The sequence below is a fragment of the Vigna umbellata genome, chromosome 9 (assembly GCF_029865625.1).
Source record: "Vigna umbellata cultivar VRB3 chromosome 9, Vumbellata_1.0, whole genome shotgun sequence".
Lineage (NCBI taxonomy): Eukaryota > Viridiplantae > Streptophyta > Magnoliopsida > Fabales > Fabaceae > Vigna > Vigna umbellata.
The window spans coordinates 21,295,757-21,314,961 of record NC_142173.1 but is presented as its reverse complement, the minus strand read 5'-3'; the positions used below and the strand labels follow the sequence as shown (position 1 = coordinate 21,314,961).

The following is a 19,205-nucleotide window of genomic DNA, read 5'->3' as shown; positions in this document are numbered from 1 at the left end:
AAAGCAGCAAGGTAAAGACCGAACGTCCATACTGTGACCCAACGGTAGATGTAAGTATTGAAGGAGCCATTCGATCTCTAACAGACCGAACGATATGAAGATTAAGAACGAACGGTCGATAAACAACAAGCACGAACACAAAGACAAGCTGAACGTCACAGAGCAAATAAAAATCAGATGAAAGATGGACGAACGATCTCTAACAGTGACGTTAAAGACCGAACGGTTTGACAGGCAGAAACAGTAAACGTGCAGAATTCAAAACCAGCAGAAACGCAATTGCAGGAACAGTAAACTCGCACAATAAAGCTATCAGTACAAACGAACGTAAAAATTAAATTGCAAACAATGAACAACAAATGGCAGACACACAACAACACAGATCAGATTTCAGCAGAAATTTAATCGCATCAGTAGAATAAAATTGACAATTCAGTAACAGGAAATTAAATGACATTGTTCATTCAAATTAAAATTCATTACAATACAGAAAATTAAATTCGAACCGTACACCTCAAATTGGTAAACGTCTACTGTGCCAATCACCAACAGCTCCTACTGCCGTGACTTCTCCTCGGCTGGAACTCCCTATGCACCTCACAGCACCTCACGGCACCTCTACTCTCATACAACAATCTCACTACATTACATTATCTGGAGTTCAAAACTAATCTACTGAACTTGGAGGAGAAGAACCGAGAGCCTCCTCCCAAGCGTAACCCTCTCACTCACGGCCTCTCACTCTTTTAAAGCCAAATTCTCAAGTCTCGTTCTGGTGCTGCCTCGTGCGTTTCCAGCCAGGTTGCCATGCTGTTGTCTCCCATTAGCAACCTTTAATGAATTTCTTCCATCACTCTTTTGCTTCTCTGTCAGATAAAGCCATGTGGGGCCCTCCATTTTGTTTACACTTCTGCATGTTCTGCACACCATCGCTGCCCATGCTGGAATAAACAAGGTCTGTGTCAGCTTTCCACTTCTCTCCCATCTCAACATGTGCATCCAATTCGGCTGGACTTGAAGACGGTGTGTGTTGTCGTTGCTGCTGTTTGATGCAGCTGGACGTGAATGCTTCCAACGTTGCAGCTCCCAAGCTTCTCATGGGCGTGCTGCTGGAACTGCTAGACGGATGGGGTGTGAATGAACAGAAAACGGAAACTTAATACATAGTATTCATATTCAAGCACAATGAATTTAATTTAAACTCTCTTTAAGAAATGCCAGATATTTGAACTAGACAGGAGGTGACCAACATGACAGTAATCCCTAAATCAAAATAACACAGAATTCAATGTATAATAACACTACACCAACACAAAAACTGAAATTACATTACACCAACACAATCAACTAAAACAAAAAATTGAAAATCATAACAAACATTGTCAGCATTTGTTAAACCACGACAAAAAAGAGAACAAAAAAATAATAGTCATTTACTAATTCATATAATTTGTGCCACATAAAACAACATTTTCTAACACTCAGGGTACAGGAACAGAACTGGTACCTTAGGCAAAATAAGTGGGTACCTGGGTGCCAGTTTTTGCACACCAAGGCCAACTACGTCCATCACTCTCATTTTGGGGTGTCTTGTTTGTTTTCCCTCATTTTATCTACTTCTAAGTAATCTGGGAACAATTTCTTAACATTTTTTTAACATATTCGTGCCACATAAAACAACATTTTCTAACACTAATGGCACAGGAACAGAACTAGTACCTTAGGCAAAATAAGTGGGTACCTGGGTGCCAGTTTTTGCACACCAAGGCCAACTACGTCCATCACTCTGATTTTGGTGTGGCTTGTTTGTTTTCCCTCATTTCAGCTACTTCTAAGTAATTTGGGAACAATTCTTAACATTTTATTAACAAATTCGTCTCGCATAAAAATACATTCTCTAGGACCCTTGGTTCACCAACATTACTGCTACCAAAGCCGAATGAAGTGGGTTATTGGGTTGAAGTTTTTTGACAGCAAGGCCAACTAGGTCCATGACTACCAATCGAACAGAATTACAGCAATGTAAGATTAACCAAAGAACTTGTATAAAAATGAGTAACAGAACAACATCCACTTGGGAGACGTTTCATACATAACCAAATCAAATCCAAAAACAACATCATCCATGTATTCAACATTCATTGCACTGACAAATCAAAAAAGAAACCAACCTTGAGTGAAGACCACGTGTGGCGGTTGGAACAAAGACGATTGCCTAAGGTGTGGGTGGGACTGACAACCCGAAAAACCCCTATTTTTGGTCCACCGAACAACCCAAACTCCGGCGAGACTCCGGCGAACCTCCCGCGGCACTCCGGCGGCACTCCGGGACAGGGACGGAACCACCTGGGACGAAGCGACACCTTCAACGCCTCCCTAAGTCGCTGGGCCGGAACGGACGGAACACGATGCCCTGTTCGCTTCGAGCGCTCCACGTCGGACCTGCGGCGCCGTGAAACGGAACGGGCTGGAGGGGTTCGATCTCTCCGACACGGCCTTCAACGTTGAACGACGGCACTCCGGCAACCACTCCGTCTCTCTCTCGCTCGTGAACCCTTTCTCCAACTCTCTCGTCTCTCTGTCTAGGTCACAGCATCCGTCCCCAATGTTCACGCCGCTTCTCTCTCTACGAAGTTCGAATATGAATTTCAAATTTGAATCGCAATCACTTACTCTGCCCGTGCCTGTCCCTCGCCACGTCACAATTGAAGCAGGTTTTCTCAGATTTCAGCAGCTTTTTCCCATCAAAACGTGGACCGCTCACATGCTGACACGTGGGCTGTGTCTAAATGTTGTCAAATTCAGTTGTTCAAGTATCATTATCCTTGGCCTAAATTGATTGAATAAATTTTGCAATGGAACACATGCCACACGGCCATTCATTTTGGCAGCAAAACACATGTCTTAAGGGGCCACCATAATGCAAAGGAATTTGGCAAGGGTTCCACGTGAAAGTGGAAAATTTCTGCACAATGAATGACTTGCTTGGAAGACATCACTCACGGCACTTTGGCTTAGGATGTGCAAATTTCTTTAGCTCTTCCACTCCACACAAAGCTCATGGGTTCTTCATCCAAGAGCACAACATGAAGCTAAATTCAGCAGAGAAGAAGAAAGCCCATGGCTGAAAGGAGCTCACATGATTTAATTAGCTGGATGGAAGAAACCACAGCACACAATTCTCGGTCCAGCTGCCACCAAAAAGAGAAGAGAATGGTTATGGAATGAAAGGGAGCCCACGGCTGGAATGATATTGAAGAAGAAGACAAGATTAGTTGGCAAAATGGAGGGCCTCACCTTCTTTTCTCACGTACACAATTTGGTCAGCAAATGCAAGGAATTAATTTAAAGAAGCTACAAAACAAAACCAACGTGAAAGCTGGCTGGAAAGATGGAAGTACACAGTAGCTGGTCGAAATTTTTGGCTATAACAGAAGGGAGAATTCCAGAGAGAAGGCACGGCCTTGGAGGCCTGGAAGAAGCTCACGGCTCTTTCTCTTCCAGTAGCCTTATGGATTTTCATTTTAAACAGTGCAATGATGTAGTTTTTTATTTCTGAAAGCTTGTAGTGTGTTACAGTGTTTTGGATCAGTTTACTCGTTTTATTTTTTACCTGTACTGTTCAAGAATTTTATTTCAAGTGCTGAATCTTTGATAAATTTTATTTTCAGTTAAGTGTTTTATTTTTGTTGTCTCTTTTATTTTACCGTTTACTATTTTCTGTACCTTTAAATTCTGTCATAGTGTTTTACCGTTCGTTTTATTTTCAAACGTTTTCCATTTTTACCGTCCAGTTTTTACGGTGTTTAAAATTTATTTCAGTGTTTTTAAATTCAGTTGTGTTTAAATTCCAGTTTTAATTTATTTTTCCGCAACCAAAAACAATCACAAACCCCCCCCCCCACTTCGTGTTAGATCTGAGACTGAACCCAATTTGGTCCCTGAGAGACGACCTAGGAGTCACTTCCTAGTACTGTACTGCATTCTTTCGTGCAATCAACTTTTGTGGGAGGCGCGACACTCTCGTCAGTACGCTTCTCGACAATTGAAAGTTCATGAGAAGAATTATCCAACGCACGACCTGGAATTAGCAGCGGTCGTCTTCGCATTGAAGATTTGGAGGCACTACTTATATGGATCAACCTTCCAACTGTTCAGTGATCACAAGAGTCTCAAATATCTCTTTGATCAAAAGGAGTTAAATATGAGGCAGAGACGTTGGCTGGAGTTCTTGAAGGACTATGACTTTGAACTACTCTACCATCTAGGAAAAGTGAACGTTGTAGCGGACGCTTTAAGCAGAAAGGTAGTTCACGTCTCCTCTATGATGGTCCGAGAGTTGAGTTTGGTAGAAAGTTTTAGAGATCTAAGGTTGACGTTCGACCTAGGAACGAACGGTATCAGATGTTGTAACCTTAAGATATCCAGTGTCCTTGTCGACCGAATCAGAGAGAAACAATCAGAGGATGAAGAGCTAGTAAAGATCTTGAACGCGCTCGGTACAGATGATGCACAAATTTATGAACACCAAAATATGATGTCACGAACTTGTTTTACAATCGGCAAGTATGACCGAATCGTTCAAGTAATAAACTTGGTAAGACCAAGTATCGTTCTTCCCAAAGGACTCACGGCCTAGTTTAGTTGTGTGGTTTGTTGATTAGCTAAGACTTAAGGACGAAATAATTGAAGTTTAATATGCAAAACAGAAAATAAACATGTATGCATGAGGTTTTGATCAATGGCAAAAGAAAAAGATAAACACTTTCAATGAAATATATGTATGAATATGTTGTTGGGGGTCAATTTCATCTTATCCACTCTCATATATTTTTGGAATTCAACATTCAAATCATCATTGTTAATGCCACTCTCTAAAGTACCTTTCAAGAAGGCTTCTCCCTAATTACGAGTTCATACAATTCCTAGCATTCCTAATAATTAGTTCATAAGTGCAGGAGCTTAACGACAACCAATATAATATTGGGAGAAATTCCCCGGATCTAGACTTCCCCGTACTTGCCCGTATCGACAAAATCAATAATCATGCATCGAATGAGTTAAACAACGCAAGCATTAAGCAAAGAGGAAAAACCCTAACTAATGATGAAAGAAAGCATAAATATAAAAGATGTAAAAACAAATTCCATATATGAGAGCTTCAAAAGATTACATTGATTCCCCAACAAACATAGAGTTTAGTTCACCATATTCATGGTGAACCTAGATGAATAACAATGAAAGAATGAAAGATAAAACCCTAGAAAGGTGAAGAGGAAGCCTGAGCATCCAAGATCCTCCTTCAAAGGGGTGGAAGAGAGAGTGTTTGCTTCGTTTCTGCCAAAGATACCTAACCCTAGGAAACCCTAAAGCTTATATATTATTCGTAAATTACAGAAAATTAGGTCCAAGCCCATAAAAGTGCCGCTCAGCGGTAAGTGTGTGAGTCGTTTCTTCCCCTCAGCGGCCATTTTGCCCCTCAACAGACCTCCTGTGACTTCCTGAGTGCCGCTCAGCGGTAAACTGCCGCTGAGCGGTGACTTCGACTTCTCCTTTTTCACTTTTTGATGTCTTTTCTGATTCCATCTCTCTCCTTCTTCACTTCTTTCACTAAATTCACCTTAAAACCTGCACAAAAACACTGAAATCAAGCATAAACCTGTCCAGCTCTCTTATTTCTGAAAATATGGATAAAAGCATGATTTCAAGCTAGTTTCTAAGTGTAAAGGTTGCTTTTTGTGTCAATTTTAAGCATGAAAATAACAGTTTTTCAACTGTTATCAATGAGCCTATTTGTGAGGTTTTGAGCTCCAGAGTTTTTATTGATTGAATGCTATTACTTTGAAAGCATGAATGATTTTGCCTAGGTTTTCTATGATTGAATCAATTGCTTGTTTTGCATCATATGATCAAGGATGTTTGTTGGAACCCTTTTTATTGGCCAAATTCATGAAGTTAGCCCACTAAAAGAGAACACTTTGTGTTCTATCCTTTGAACCCTTAGCCTTGAACATAAATTGAAAACCCTTGTTGAAAAGCTTTACCTTGAGTTAAGTAGAAAATCTTTTGTGGTATTGTTAAATGTTCAAGTTTGGGGTTGTTGGGAAAGCATGAAAAAGAAAAAGGAAAAGCATTGAGCTAAAAGTTAAGAATAAGAATGTGAAAAGAAAAGAAAAAGAGAAAGAAAAGAAAAGAAAAAGCAAAGCTCAATGTAAAGACAAGTGGGGAAAAATAAGAATAATTGTGTTAACTCAAGGATTTTGTGATCCAGAAAAACCAATTTTCTTGATTAGCCCAGCCACGTTATAAGCCATTGAAAAGTCCTTGTGATGATGCATGCTTGTAAATGTTTTGATTGTGGTTAAATGAAAGGCAAAGTTGATTCATGTGACATTGTGGTAGTGGAGTGAATGAGTGATTACCTCTTATACACTTGTGTGTGAGTGAAACACTTTACCTGGTGAGGAAGTATTCCGTGAGCACATAAACATCCATGCTTAATTGATTGATCATTCATGAAAAATAGCATTTGTTTGATATTAACTCACTTTGTGAACACTAAAGCATGTGCACATCTTGATTGAAATCTTGGTCAAAAGTTTGATTGAAGTCTTTGCTTATCTTGAAAAGAAATTTTTGAATGAGTGAACCATCATATGAATTGGTAGAAGATTGAGTTACATCTTGTTTGCTTGAGGACAAGCAAAGTTCTAAGTTTGGGGTTGTGATAACAGTTGAAAAACTGTTATTTTCATGCTTGAAATTGATACTAAAAGCAACCTTTAACACTTAGAAACTAGCTTGAAATCATGCTTTTATTCATATTTTCAGAAATAAGAGAGCTGGACAGGTTTATGCTTGATTTCAGTGTTTTTGTGCAGGTTTTAAGGTGAATTTGGTGAAAGAAGTGAAGAAGGAGAGAGATGAAATCAGAAAAGACATCAAAAAGTTCAAAAGGAGAAGCCGCAACTGCCGCTCAGCGGCAGTTTACCGCTTAGCGGCACTCAGAAGCTCACGGGGGATCCGTTGAGGGGCAAAATGGCCGCTGAGGGGAAGAAACCAACTCACGCACTTACCGCTGAGCGGTACTTTACCGCTGAGCGGAAAACTTATGGGCTTGGGCCTAATTTTTCTGTAATTTTAGAATAGGATATAAGCTTTAAGACGTCCTAGGGTTTGTATCTTTGGCAGAAACGAAGCAAACACTCTCTCTTCCACCCATTTGAAGGAGGATCTTGGATGCTCAGGCTACCTCTTCACCTTTCTAGGGTTTTATCTTTCATTCTTTCATTATTATTCATCTAGTTTCACCATGAATATGGTGAACTAAACCTTGTATTGTTGTTGGGAAATCAATGTAGTCTTGTGAAACTCTCATATATGGAATTTGTGTTTAAACATCTTTTTTGAGATACATGTTTTCTTTCATCATTAGTTAGGGTTTTTCCTCTTTGCTCAATGCTTGCTTTGTTTAACTCATTCAATGCATGATTATTGATTTTATCGATACGGGAACGTACGAGGAAGTCTAGATCCGGGGAATTTCTCCCAATAGTATATTGGTTGTCGTTAAGCTCCTGCACTAAAAGAACTAATTATTAGGAATGCTAGGAATTGTATGAACTCGTAATTGGGGATAGGCCTTCTTGCAAGGTAATTTAGAAAGTGGCATTAACAATGATGAAAGGATTGTTGAATTCCTAAAGTATATGAGAGTGGATAAGATGAAATTGATAACCCCAACAACATATTCATCCATATATTCCATTGAAGTGTTTGTATTTTATTTTAGCCATTGATCAAATTCATGCATACATGTTTATTTTCTGTTTTGCATATTAAACTCCACTTATTTCGTTTTAAGTCTTAAATAATCAACGAATCACATAACTAAACTAGGCCGTGAGTCCTTTGGGAGAACGATACTTGGTCTTACCGAGTTTATTACTTGAAACGATTCGGTCACACTTGCCGATTGTTCAACAAGTTTGTGGCGCCGTTTTTCGGTGTTCATAAATTTGTCATCAACTTGCTCAGACCGTTCGATCATAAGTGGGTCGGACGTGTTGTATACCGTTCGGTTGGGATGCTCTACATGCTTTTTCTGATCGTTCGGTACAACACAGACCGTTCAGTGTTTCCTGTAGTAGACCGTTCGGCAGATGAAATGCAGCATGTTCAGTAGAGGCTTCCAGCAGTGCTTTCTCAACTCGTTCGGTTGTGACTTTGGCAGACCGTTCGTTGACGCTCGGTTTAAAGACCGTTCGGTCTCCATGCTTACCGTTCGGAAAAGTCATCAGAAGACCGTTCGGTCATGACTCTCAGATAGCTTCGGTGACCGTTCGGTATTAAGCTGACCGTTCGGTCAAGCCTATGTGTGCACTGAATTTTCAAACAGTAAGTGCCCCCTCTGTTGGTATCGGAGGGGGTATTTTTCGAAGAGTATAGCGTAGCGGAATTAAAACTCAGAGAGCGGAAAGCGTGTTCGATCACAATTAAAAATAATTTTGTCCTTTTAGTAAAAATAATTTTCTTTCAGAAAATTAATCAAACATTTGATATACGTAAAATAATATGAGTGTAGGGAATAAGAAGATCAACACAGAATTTTTATCCTGGTTCAAATCAAAAGATTCTATGTCCAGTCGTTAATCACTATAAATAGTGATTAACCTTTTTCACTAAAAATGGTTTAACAGATTACAAGATAATGAACAGGAATAAAATGAAAAGAACCACTCTACCAACTTGAAGAGAACCGCTCCAGCAATCGACCAACGATTCACAAGCTTCTCCTTTCACAAGACCAGGCAGAGCACCTTGCTAACTTGAAGAGAGTCTGCTCCGACTATCGACACACGATACGCGAGCCTCTCCTTTCACAAGACCAAGCAAGGGAACAATGAACAAAAAGCTCTCTAAGAACGTTCCTCTGACACACAGTGTTCTAAGCTTTCTCAGTTCAAAAACGTTACTTTCTAATTTCTCCAAAACAAAATATATAGCCAAGTACACTGAGTGCCAAAGGTCAGCTCCCAACTGCCATGAATAATCGATTATTGTAAGTGATAATCGATTATTCAAGTCCGTTATAGGTTTTCAAAAATGTGATAATCGATTATATGAAGTGATAATCGATTATTCAAGTATGACTTGTGATAATCGATTATTGCTTAATCATAATCGATTATTGTAGTTAAAAATGCAAGTTTACAAGGTTTACAAGAATTTCCTACTACATTTAATTTCTACAAATTGCTTTTAACTAATTCTAATATCTTCTGCAACTAAAACTTCTTGTAGCATCATCAAAACAAATTTCTTCAAGATTTACCAATACTCCTTATTGGTAACAATCTCCCCCTTTTTGATGATGATCAAAAATTCAATTTTAAAAGCAAGTTTGGCTTACCTGCAAAACATACAAGCTAACAAACAACAACAAGGTTAGCAATACCTGTAATAATTTATACTTCTCCCCTTGTATTATTCTTCTCCCCCTTTTTGATCAGAAGCAAAAAGATCGGATGTTAAAGGCTCCCCCTAAATATGATCTCCCCCTCAATTAATCAAAGGATGCATATAATCAAGAGATCATTTTATTTATGAAAATAAAGATTACATTATAAGAAGACACATAACAGACAGAATTATAACATAGATGAAATGGCAAGTAAACAACAAAACAGTCTAACATAGAACCTATATCTAAAACTCAGGACTAGGAGATCTCTCGGGAGGTTGAATGTTGAGATGATTCTCGATGTTAGATAGACGAACATCAAGATCAAGAAATTGATCAACCATGTACTCATCAACAGATCGTTGCCACTCATAAATCTCCTCAAAGTGAGTCTTTTGTGCAAGACTCATATCCTCCAATTGTTTAGATAACCTTGCAAAATGTTCTTCCATAGAAGTTGAGGAAGAGGAGGGTATGTTGGATGGTCCAGCATCAGACGGAGCAGCAGCACTTACTGGGTCAGCCATATGAGTGTCCATGTCATCATCTTCATCTACATCAGGATGATCATCATCTTTGTGAATAAGGACTCTTCCTCTAGTAATGAATCCCATTTGACGAAAGGTTGTATCTCCAATTTCTGATCCCACAGCTTCAATATTTTGAACTAGTTCTCCTTCAACAGGTACACCTTTGAATTCTAAAATCCTAGAGATAAGAAGAGCATAGGGAAGTTGATATGAATGGGATTTCTTGGCTTTTACCATTGTGTCAGCAATGAGAGCAGGCCAGTCGATGTGTATGTGATTTAGAATCCCGTACAATAGAAGTAAATCCTGCTCAGAGCATTGAGCATGGTTGGTTGCTCTAGGACATAAAATCCAGACAATCAAGTAGTGGATCATCCTTTCTTCAACTTTAAAACCTCCAACCAGTAATTGCCTTCTATTTGTTTGTCGTTCAGGATGACGTAGGAAGGATTGAAAAGTCATCATCCTGTTGAAATCTTCAAGTCCTAAGTGGACTTTGACAGCATCATCCCAGATGGGAAGTTGAGCAACATTGGTCCATATGTCATCATCTAAAATGATGCGTACTCCCTTGACCTTAGTAGATATTATCCCATCTCGATAGCGCAAGTTGAAGTAGAAGACTCTTATCAGATCAGGATAAATGCAGCCTTTTTGTTCTAACAGATGCGTTAACCCCTGCTCAGCAAAAGTGTTTGGAAATTGAAAGCCATAGAAGCGGAAAAAGTCAAGACGAATAAACTTTACCGCCATGATCTTCCTTTCTTGCCAAGAATTAACAAAGTCTGCGTGTTTCCCTTGATCTGAAATCCATCCATCTATGTTTGCAAGACGTGGTTGAGAAGAAGAGGAGGCTCCAGCTGTTCTGCGACGGTGCCTTCTTGAGTCAGCCATGGAGGAAGAATGGGAAAATGAGATTTTGAGAAGGTGAAGGGAAATGAAGAAGATTTGAGCTCTAGATTTGATTTCAGCAGTATTTGGGTGCAAAGGAGTGTCTAATAATCGATTATGGGGGGCTATTTATAAGAAAAATGGACAAACTAGCCGTTTATGGTCGTTTATAGCCGTTATGGGATGCTCCAACGGCTCTATTTTTGAAACTGTCAGCGTGATAATCGATTATGGCTCGTGATAATCGATTATCAGTTCAATAATTACTGCCCAGAATTGCATGATAATCGATTATGCATAATGATAATCGATTATCTGCTCAAGATTTTCCAGAATTGAATTTGATGCATGAATAATCGATTATAACTTAGTGATAATCGATTATGAAGCGTTAAGTTTACGAAAAATGCAAAAATTTGCATAGATTTTGATTCTAAGATATGTCTAACACTCCTAACTCTCTTCTAAGCTCAAAAAATCTATCTTTAGGTAGAGCCTTGGTAAAGATATCAGCTAATTGATGTAAAGTATCAACATATTCAATTTGACAATCCCCCTTTTGAATATGATCTCTTAAGAAATGGTGCCTAATTTCTATATGCTTAGTTCTTGAATGCATTATGGGGTTCTTGGTCAAATTTATCGCACTAGTATTGTCACATTTTAGAGGAATTTTGTCAAGGAAGATATCAAAGTCTTCCAATTGTTGTTTCATCCACAAAATTTGGGCACAACAGTTTCCAGCTGCAATATATTCAGCTTCGGTGGTAGACAAAGCTACACATGCTTGTTTCTTTGAGTGCCATGACACTAAAGAACATCCCAAGAAATGACAGGTTCCACTAGTACTTTTTCTATCAATTTTACAGCCACCATAATCTGCATCAGAGTATCCTATTAAACTAGGTGAGGCATCAGAGGGATACCAAAGTCCAAATGAAGTAGTTCCCTTAAGATATTTTAGAATTCTCTTAACTGCAGTCAAATGAGATTCTTTAGGATTGGCTTGGTATCTAGCACATACACAAACACTCTGCATAATATCTGGTCTACTAGCAGTTAAGTATAGCAAGGATCCTATCATGCCTCTAAACATGGTTTCATTCACTCCTTTTCCAATTTCATCCTTATCTAAATAACATGAAGTACCCATGGGTGTACTAGCTTCCTTGCAGCTATCCATACCAAATTTCCTAAGAATTTCTCTACAGTATTTAGTTTGGGAGATGAATGTTCCACCATTCATTTGTTTTATCTGTAGTCCTAAGAAAAAGTTTAACTCACCCATCATAGACATCTCAAATTCACCTTGCATTATTTTTGCAAACTCTTCACACAAAGAATCATCAGTTGACCCAAAAATGATATCATCTACATAAACTTGCACGATTAAAATGTGTTTTCCTACTTTCTTAATGAATAAGGTTGAATCAACCTTTCCTCTAGAAAATTCATTTTCAATTAAAAAGGTACTAAGTCTTTCATACCAAGACCTAGGTGCTTGTTTAAGACCATAAAGGGCCTTTTTCAACTTGTAAACATGATCAGGAAATTTAAAATCTTCAAAGCCAGGAGGTTGACTAACATACACTTCTTCTTTTATAAAACCATTTAAGAAAGCACTTTTTACATCCATTTGATATAGTTTAAATTTCATCAAAGATGCATATGCAAGTAATAATCTAATTGCTTCTAACCTGGCTACCGGTGCATACGTTTCATCATAATCTATACCTTCCTCTTGACAGTATCCCTTAGCAACTAGCCTTGCTTTATTCTTTGTGATGTTTCCATCCTCATCAAGCTTGTTCCTGAATACCCATTTTGTTCCTATGACTTGGAATTCTTCTTGTTTTGGAATAAGTTCCCAAACTTCATTCCTTTCAAATTGATTTAGCTCTTCTTGCATAGCAATGCACCACTTGTCATCTTGAAGAGCTTCCTTTATATTTTTAGGTTCTACCTGAGACACAAAAGCAACAGTTAGACAAAAATTATTTAAATTATGTCTAGTAGTTACCCCTTTTGATATATCTCCTATGATGTTGTCCAAAGATAGTCCTCTTGGTTGTTGATAGCTTTTGGAATCAACGACTTGGGGTGTTTCTTGAAGCTCCGGAGGATAATTTTCATTTAGATACATCTCCTCAAGGGCTTCTTTTAAGTAATCCTCATCACCTGCAATGGGTCTATTTGACTCAAGAGGATTTACCTCAAGGTCTACAATCTCATCAAAGACAACATGCATTGATTCTTCAATTATCAGTGTTCTTCTATTGAACACTCTATAAGCTTTGCTAGTCAAAGAATATCCTAGAAAAATTGCTTCATCAGATTTTGCATCAAATTTTCCAAGATTATCTTTTCCATTATTTAATACAAAGCATTTGCATCCAAAAATTTTCAAATGGGATATATTTGGTTTTCTACCATTCAACAGTTCATATGGAGTTAATTTTAGAATTGGCCTAATAAGCATCCTATTTAACACATAACAAGCAGTACTTACTGCATCAGCCCAAAAGTATTTTGGCACATTAGATTCATTCATAAGTGTTCTAGCTAATTCTTCTAATGATCTATTTTTCCTTTCAACAACACCATTTTGTTGGGGAGTTCTAGGTGCAGAAAAGTTATGTGCTATGCCATATTCTTCACAAAATTTATCAAATGACTCATTTTCAAATTCTCCACCATGATCACTTCTCAAAGTTTTGATTTTCAAATCTTTTTCATTTTGAATACGTTTAGCAAAAATTTTAAATGCTTTGAAAGCTTCACTTTTCAGAGTTAAAAAGAAAGTCCAAGTGAATCTTGTGTAATCATCAACAATTACAAGAGCATAGTAATTTCCACCAAAACTTTTAATTCTAGATGGACCAAATAAGTCCATATGCAAAAGTTCTAAAGGTTTTGATGTTGAAATCATGCTTTTGGATGAAAATGAAGATTTGGTTTGTTTACCTTTTTGACATGCAGTGCATAATTTGTCTTTCTCAAATTTCAGTTTAGGCAAACCAATCACAAGATCTTTTGAAATCAATTTATTTAAATGTTGCATATGAATATGTGCAGCTCTTTTATGCCATAGCCAAGGATTTTCTTCTTTAGCAACTAAGCATGTTATACTATGATTAGATGCACTTTCAATATCAATCAAATAAATATTGTTATGCCTAACACCTTGCAAAGCAATATCAGCAGAATCTTTAAAGTAAACAGTGCATTTATCACTTTCAAAAGTTACCTTGAGACCTTTGTCGCATAATTGACTTATGCTTAAGAGGTTATGCTTGAGGCCTTCAACATATAGCACATCTCTTATAGTTAATGTATTTCCTCCTCCAATGTCTCCGGTACCCTTGATTCTACCTTTGTTGTTATCCCCATAAGTCACAAATCCTTGCTTTTTCTTCTCAAAAGAAATGAATCTTTTCTTGTCACCGGTCATGTGTCTTGAACATCCACTGTCAAGATACCACAATGACTTCTTTGACTTAGTAGATTCCTACAAAACAAATTAGCAAGAGTTTTAGGTCCCCAATCTAATTATGGGTCCTTGAGGTTAGTTCATGCAAGTATAAATCATTTTACAACTTTAACCCATGCATATTTACCATTTGGAACACCAAAATGTTTAATGTTGCATTTGTTTGATGTGTGTCCATGCTTCATACAGTAAAAACAACAAGCATTGCTTACTTTGTTTTTAATAAAAGTCCCTTTTTCAACCCAAACTCTACGAGTTCTTCTTACTTTGGACTTATTTATTTGATGCATATTTCTATTTTTAACATTTCTTCTCTTAAAGTTTGTCTTAGCATGTGAATTAGTCTTGGTTTCCTTTGCAAGTAAGTTTTCAAGTATGTCAATATCAAACATATGATTCTTACAAGACAAACATTCAACAGGTTCAACAGTAGCATTTGCATCAGATAATTTTGTTTCTAAAGAACTAACTTTATTTCTTAAGACAACTTCATCATCAAGCAACTTTTCATAATTCAATTTTAATTCATTGTGCTCTTTCTTAAGTTTTTTATGTGCAGCATCAAGCTTTTCAGATTCAATCAACAATTCATAGAAAGCCTTTTGCAAGTCTAATTCACTAGATTCAAAGCTGGAATCACTTACTTGGCTTCCAGTATCTTCTGATTCAGCCATTAGACAAATATTGGCTTCTTCTTCTGTGTCACTTGAACTTGTTGAACTAGAGGCATTATCCTCCCAAGCTATGTATGCTTTCTTTTTCTTTTGAAATTTTCTCTCCTTCTTGTCTTCACTTTTCCTGCTTTTTGGACACTCAGATTTTACGTGCCCTCTTTCTCCACAACCAAAGCACTTTACGTTTGATGGAGATTCTTGACTTTCTTTCCTATCTTTGTGAAACTTGTCCTTTCCCTTTGCTTTCATGAACTTTGCAAATTTCTTTATCATCAAGCTCATATTTTCTTCATCATCAGAATCATCTTCTTCGATCCTCTTAGAGCTTTTTCCTTTAGAAATTTCAGACTTGAAAGCTAGAGTTTTCCTTTTGCCTTGATCCTCTTCAGCAGTCAATCTCCTCAGCTCAAGTTCATGCTCACGGAGCTTTCCAAACAAGATTGGCATTGACATCTGAGTAAGATTTTGAGATTCCGAGATGGCAGTCACCTTTGGTTGCCAAGACCTGTCCAGAGATTTCAGAATTTTCACATTAAGTTCATCAGTATCAAAAGTCTTACCCAACCCTGTTAAATGATTCACAATATGAGTGAATCGTTTTTGAACATCAGAGATCGTTTCTCCAGGTTGCATTCTGAACATCTCATATTCCTGAATGAGAGTGTTCTTCCTAGCACGCTTTACGTCCTCTGTTCCTTCATGAGTGACTCTGAGGACTTCCCACATTTCCTGTGCTGTCTTACACACTGAAATTCTATAAAATTCATCAAGTACAACAGCAGATGAAATTATATTGCGAGCTTTAATATCAAACTGAGCTCGTCTATTTTCTTCAGCAGTCCAATTAAAATAAGGTTTTTCAGTCTCTACACCATCAACAGTATTCATAGGAATATAAGGGCCATTTTGTACAGCTTCCCAAATACCTCTATCAACAGACCCCATAAAAATCTCCATTCTAACTTTCCAAAAAGCATAGTTATCACCAGTAAACAATGGAGGTCTGTTAATGGAAGCACCCTCAGCATATACATGGTTTTGATTGTGACCAGCCATTTTCGCAAATTTTGAAAAACTATCAAAGCAAGCTCTGATACCAATTGATGGTATCGGAGGGGGTATTTTTCGAAGAGTATAGCGCAGCGGAATTAACACTCAGAGAGCGGAAAGCGTATTCGATCACAATTAAACTTAATTTGGTCCTTTTAGTAAAAATAATTTTCTTTCAGAAAATTAATCAAACAGTTGATATACGTAAAATAAAATGAGTGTAGGGAATAAGAAGATCAACACAGAATTTTTATCCTGGTTCGAATCAAAAGATTCTACGTCCAGTCGTTAATCACTATAAATAGTGATTAACCTTTTTCACTAAAAAATTGTTTAACAGATTACAAGATAATGAACAAGAATAAAATGAATAGAACCACTCTACCAACTTGAAGAGAACCGCTTCAGCAATCGACCAACGATTCACAAGCTTCTCCTTTCACAAGACCAGGCAGAGCACCTTGCTAACTTGAAGAGAGTCTGCTCCGACTATCGACACACGATACGCGAGCCTCTCCTTTCACAAGACCAAGCAAGGGAACAATGAACAAAAAGCTTTCTGAGAACGTTCCTCTGACACACAGTGTTCTAAGCTTTCTCAGTTCAAAAACGTTACTTTCTAATTTCTCCAAAACAAAATATATAGCCAAGTACACTGAGTGCCAAAGGTCAGCTCCCAACTGCCATGAATAATCGATTATTGTAAGTGATAATCGATTATTCAAGTCCGTTATAGGTTTTCAAAAATGTGATAATCGATTATATGAAGTGATAATCGATTATTCAAGTATGACTTGTGATAATCGATTATTGCTTAATCATAATCGATTATTGTAGTTAAAAATGCAAGTTTACAAGGTTTACAAGAATTTCCTACTACATTTAATTTCTACAAATTGCTTTTAACTAATTCTAATATCTTCTGCAACTAAAACTTCTTGTAGCATCATCAAAACAAATTTCTTCAAGATTTACCAATACTCCTTATTGGTAACAATCTCCCCCTTTTTGATGATGATCAAAAATTCAATTTTAAAAGCAAGTTTGGCTTACCTGCAAAACATACAAGCTAACAAACAACAACAAGGTTAGCAATACCTGTAATAATTTATACTTCTCCCCTTGTATTATTCTTCTCCCCCTTTTTGATCAGAAGCAAAAAGATCGGATGTTAAAGGCTCCCCCTAAATATGATCTCCCCCTCAATTAATCAAAGGATGCATATAATCAAGAGATCATTTTATTTATGAAAATAAAGATTACATTATAAGAAGACACATAACAGACAGAATTATAACATAGATGAAATGGCAAGTAAACAACAAAACAGTCTAACATAGAACCTATATCTAAAACTCAGGACTAGGAGATCTCTCGGGAGGTTGAATGTTGAGATGATTCTCGATGTTAGATAGACGAACATCAAGATCAAGAAATTGATCAACCATGTACTCATCAACAGATCGTTGCCACTCATAAATCTCCTCAAAGTGAGTCTTTTGTGCAAGACTCATATCCTCCAATTGTTTAGATAACCTTGCAAAATGTTCTTCCATAGAAGTTGAGGAAGAGGAGGGTATGTTGGATGGTCCAGCATCAGACGGAGCAGCAGCACTTACTGGGTCAGCCATATGAGTGTCCATGTCATCATCTTCATCTACATCAGGATGATCATCATCTTTGTGAATAAGGACTCTTCCTCTAGTAATGAATCCCATTTGACGAAAGGTTGTATCTCCAATTTCTGATCCCACAGCTTCAATATTTTGAACTAGTTCTCCTTCAACAGGTACACCTTTGAATTCTAAAATCCTAGAGATAAGAAGAGCATAGGGAAGTTGATATGAATGGGATTTCTTGGCTTTTACCATTGTGTCAGCAATGAGAGCAGGCCAGTCGATGTGTATGTGATTTAGAATCCCGTACAATAGAAGTAAATCCTGCTCAGAGCATTGAGCATGGTTGGTTGCTCTAGGACATAAAATCCAGACAATCAAGTAGTGGATCATCCTTTCTTCAACTTTAAAACCTCCAACCAGTAATTGCCTTCTATTTGTTTGTCGTTCAGGATGACGTAGGAAGGATTGAAAAGTCATCATCCTGTTGAAATCTTCAAGTCCTAAGTGGACTTTGACAGCATCATCCCAGATGGGAAGTTGAGCAACATTGGTCCATATGTCATCATCTAAAATGATGCGTACTCCCTTGACCTTAGTAGATATTATCCCATCTCGATAGCGCAAGTTGAAGTAGAAGACTCTTATCAGATCAGGATAAATGCAGCCTTTTTGTTCTAACAGATGCGTTAACCCCTGCTCAGCAAAAGTGTTTGGAAATTGAAAGCCATAGAAGCGGAAAAAGTCAAGACGAATAAACTTTACCGCCATGATCTTCCTTTCTTGCCAAGAATTAACAAAGTCTGCGTGTTTCCCTTGATCTGAAATCCATCCATCTATGTTTGCAAGACGTGGTTGAGAAGAAGAGGAGGCTCCAGCTGTTCTGCGACGGTGCCTTCTTGAGTCAGCCATGGAGGAAGAATGGGAAAATGAGATTTTGAGAAGGTGAAGGGAAATGAAGAAGATTTGAGCTCTAGATTTGATTTCAGCAGTATTTGGGTGCAAAGGAGTGTCTAATAATCGATTATGGGGGGCTATTTATAAGAAAAATGGACAAACTAGCCGTTTATGGTCGTTTATAGCCGTTATGGGATGCTCCAACGGCTCTATTTTTGAAACTGTCAGCGTGATAATCGATTATGGCTCGTGATAATCGATTATCAGTTCAATAATTACTGCCCAGAATTGCATGATAATCGATTATGCATAATGATAATCGATTATCTGCTCAAGATTTTCCAGAATTGAATTTGATGCATGAATAATCGATTATAACTTAGTGATAATCGATTATGAAGCGTTAAGTTTACGAAAAATGCAAAAATTTGCATAGATTTTGATTCTAAGATATGTCTAACACTCCTAACTCTCTTCTAAGCTCAAAAAATCTATCTTTAGGTAGAGCCTTGGTAAAGATATCAGCTAATTGATGTAAAGTATCAACATATTCAATTTGACAATCCCCCTTTTGAATATGATCTCTTAAGAAAT

The 19,205-nt window shown here is 37.6% G+C and overlaps 1 long non-coding RNA gene across 1 annotated transcript; it reads right to left on the bottom strand.

Annotated features, from left to right (window-relative positions):
• Positions 1-436: 436 nt before the first annotated feature.
• LOC148192906 (uncharacterized) lies at positions 437-2,583 on the bottom strand. Its single transcript, XR_015782307.1, has 2 exons — positions 1,530-2,583; positions 437-1,115 (listed from the first exon to the last, which is right to left on the bottom strand). It is a non-coding gene; the product is annotated as an uncharacterized LOC148192906 (long non-coding RNA).
• Positions 2,584-19,205: the final 16,622 nt, after the last annotated feature.